Source organism: Phaseolus vulgaris, chromosome 11 (genome assembly GCF_000499845.2).
Source record: "Phaseolus vulgaris cultivar G19833 chromosome 11, P. vulgaris v2.0, whole genome shotgun sequence".
Classification (NCBI taxonomy): Eukaryota; Viridiplantae; Streptophyta; class Magnoliopsida; order Fabales; family Fabaceae; genus Phaseolus; species Phaseolus vulgaris.
Window position 1 is genome coordinate 13,359,118 of NC_023749.2, and position 4,518 is coordinate 13,363,635.

The following is a 4,518-nucleotide window of genomic DNA, read 5'->3' on the forward strand; positions in this document are numbered from 1 at the left end:
TTTAATCTATTGTTTTTTGGGAACATTTAATTAAATAGTACATGAGACATTTTGTAATTGTTGTAATCTCTACCGGAGATAATTAATTATGTTTAGTTTAGTTTTGAAGTTTTGTTTACCTACAATAGTAAAGTGATGTAATTTCATGTTAAATATTATTATGGAATATTATTTTGTATTTTTTTATTTCAATTTGTTACTTTATAATTTTTACATTGTATGGACTATTATAATTTGTTTAATTTAATAAAAAATAATTTAAAATTTATAAATGTAAAATACCATAAAATAAATATGTAAGAACTTTGAAAAAAAACATAAAATGTGTGTTATTTTTTTAAATCAGAAAAGGTCAAGTATAATAATATAATAATATTATTAACACTATTTATATAAGAATATTATCTTTGAAAATGAATTGAAATATAAAAGATTTATGTTTGTTAGCTTTGAGGGTAATGTTTTGTCTTTCTGTAAATTATAAAAATTTATATTTTATTTGTTTTATTTTATAACTGATACTTTTTATATTTATTTTATTGCTTTTTATACTGTAACATTTGTAGAGAACGATTGATTCGTATTGTTTTTTTTTTATATTTATGAGCTTTATTTTATTTTAGAAAAAAATTCATAATAATATTTTTATATTATTATATTTTTTTTGTTTACTTTTGATAAGAAAGGTGGTGGCGTAATTTAAAGTGTCATTCACCGAAATCACGTTTCTGAAAAAGAAACATACATTTTTATTTATTCAATTTAATGTATTTAATTTTACTTTTAAGTTAATATTATTGATTTTACATTGATATTATAAAATTATATTGCAGGAAGTATTACACGATATATTAAATCTTCATATGATGTGCTAGACATACGTGTTCGCTAGGAGATCAATATAATTCAATTATTTTTTGGGAACATTTATTTAAATAGTACATGATGGAACATTTTGAAGTTGTTGTAATGTTCAGTGGATAAATCTAACTCTGTGGAGATATATAATTCTTTTTACTTTAGTTTATTTATGAAGTTTTGTTTACCTACATTTTAGTTTAGTTATGAAGTTTCGTTTACATACATGTTAAAGTTGTGTAATTTTTATGTTAAATGTTATTATGGAATGTTATTTTGTATTCTTTATTTTAATTTTTTATTTTATAATTTTTCCACTGTATGGACTATCATACTTATTTTAATTTAATAAAAGTTAATTCAAAATTTATAAATGTCAAATACCATTAAATAAATGTAACTTTTAAAAAAGACATAAAATGTGTGTTATTTTTTTTAAATGAATAAGGATCAAGTATAATAATATAATAATATTATTATCACTATTTATATAAGAACTAAGAACTATTCTTTAAAATGAGTTGAAATATAAAATATTTTAATGTTATTTAACATAAAATAAGAATAATAACATGATCACATTGAATTTGATTTGACTAATGAACTTTTCCAAAAGCATGAAATACAACATTAGTTTGCCAATTCATTTTGCATTTTTAACTCCTCGAATAGTTTATTCATTGTCTTTTTTCAGAGTGGTTCATTTATCTTCATTTTTTCAGCTCCACAAATAGTTCATTCTTTCTAATTTAACAAAATATTTTTTATAATATGTTAACAAATGTACTTTTCGACCGATACTCTTGATCTATTTTATGGTTTGTTTTCTCCAATCTTTTTAACATTCTTTGTTTTCTGTTCAAAGTTTCAGGTTTTAAAGTTTCTTGCTTTTCTAGGTTTTTCTAATTGAAGTTTCTAATGGAGTTTTGTATTGTTTTATGTTCAACATTTTAGCTCATCCTTAATCTCCATTTTTTATTTCTGTTCGAGCTATGTTCGAGCCATTTTTTATTTCTTTGTTTTTCTTCTTTTCATTGTCCATGATTCAGGTAATCTATTCTATCATTTGTTCATCTCCTTCTCACATTTCTGTTGTGTTTTGATATTTTTTGTCTATTATCTTTTCGAACGATACTCTTTATCTGTTTTATGGTTTGTTTTCTCCACTATTTTTGACATTCTTCGTTTTCTGTTAAAAGTTTCAGGCTTTTCTGTTCAAAGTTACTGGATTTTCTAGGTTTTTTTTATCGAAGTTTCTGATGGAGTTTTGTATTGTCTTTTATCTTTTTGGCGGATGTTGTTTATTGGTTTGTTTTCTCTTTCTCACATTTCAATGTAATATGTTATATAATTATACTTTTTTTATTTTAAATTTTAAATTGTAGTTGACCTAATTTGTTGTGTCCAGCTCCACATAATTTGTACTGAATTATAGTGAATTATACTGATTTTTACAATGTATACAGTGTTGATTTTCTTCATACAATTTTTAGTAACTACCCGATAGTATGTTTTTGTTAATACAGTAAAACAAATATTCACTTAAACCATAATTTAAATTTAAATCATAAATCAAGATTTTCAAACCATAACACGTGAAATTAATTTGATTTTATATGAATGTATAAACAGATATCATGGAATAGAGTAAAGACTGCCAAATCATAACAAAGTTAATCTCTTAGATTTTCTTACCATTTGATTTTATGAACACATTATAAATTATAATATTGGCAAATTAATCAATAAAATAAAATATTAATGGTAATTAAAGTTAAAAATATGAAATAAAAATAAAATTTTAAATAATTTTTTTTCCTACTTAAATAAAAATGTAAGCAAAATAAAATTTATAAGTTTTTAAAATCCTAAATAAATATAAATCCCAAAAATTTAATGTCATTCATAAATAAAAATTTGAAAATTAATAAAAAAATTAAATTATTTAATGTCAGTTTTAAATAAAAATCTAAATTACTTAAATTTCAAAATTCTAAATATATCCATATTCTAAATTATTTAATTTCTCTTGGATAAAAATATAAAATTAATAAGATATCTAAGTTTTTCAAAATTCTAAACAAATATGAATCCTAAATTATTTTATTTTCTACTTAAATAATAATTTTTTTTAAAAAAAATTGTAATATAACAAATTAATTTAAATGACAAAATGTGACTTCATAATTTAATATGATTTTCGCCAACAATATGTTTCCGGAAGAAAAACACATTTTTTTATTATTTTTACTACAAATATACTTGGTAGAATATAATGAATTAATTTTTTAATTGCAATAATTATTGAGAGATTTTTGCATAATAACTTAGCATGAAGTTGGTAAACAATACTTCATTTTCTTCGTAAATATCTTATGGGAATATAATATTAGATAATTTTTTATATAATGTAAATTTGTTCAAATTATTTTATTCTATTGTAATGTATTTATTATGGCAAAAACTTATTCCTTCATTTTTATTTATAATTAATTTGTGGACTACTAATCTATGTAGCATAGACACTGACACGGGGACACATATCTATATATTATATAATTATGAATTACATAAATTGACAATAAAGATTTATGTGCACCAGTATTGATTTATATGACAAAATGTGACTTCATAATTTAATATAATTTTCGCCTACAATATGTTTATGGAAAAAACACACATTTTTTATTACTTTTATTATAACTATACTTGGTATAATATAATGAATTAATTTTTTAATTGCAATAATTATTCTGAAAGATTTTTGCATATTAACTTAGCATGAAGTTAGTGAACAATACTTCATTTTCTTCGTAAATATATTATGGGAACATAATATTAGATAATTATTTATATAATGTAAATTTGTTCAAATTATTTTTTTCTATTGTAATGTATTTGTTATGGTAAAAATTTATTCATTCCTTTTTATTTATAATTAATTTGTGGACTACTAATCTATGTAGCATAGACACTGACACGAAATCTATATATTATATAATTATGAATTATATAAATTGACAATAAAGATTTATGTGCACAAGTATTAATTTATATGACAAAATGTGACTTCATAATTTAATATAATTTTCGCCTACAATATGTTGATGGAAGAAACACACATTTTTTATTACTTTTACTATAAGTGTACTTGGTATAATATAATGAATTAATTTTTTAATTGCAATAATTATTCTGAGAAATTTTTGCATATTAACTTAGCATGAAGTTGGTGAAGAGTACTTCATTTTCTTCGTAAATATCTTATGGGAACATAATATTTGATAATTATTTATATAATGTAAATTTGTTCAAATTATTTTTTTCTATTGTAATGTATTTGTTATGGTAAAAAAATTATTCATTCCTTTTTATTTATAATTAATTTGTGGACTACTAATCTATGTAGCATAGACACTGACACGGGGACACGAATCTATATATTATACAATTCTGAATTCTATAAATTGACAATAAAGATTTATGTGCACAAGTATTAATTTATATGACAAAATGTGACTTCATAATTTAATATGATTTTCGCCTACAATATGTTTCTGGAAGAAAAACACATTTTTTATTACTTTTAATATAAGTGTACTTGGTATAATATAATGAATTAATATTTTAACTGCAATAATTATTTTGAGAGATTTTTGC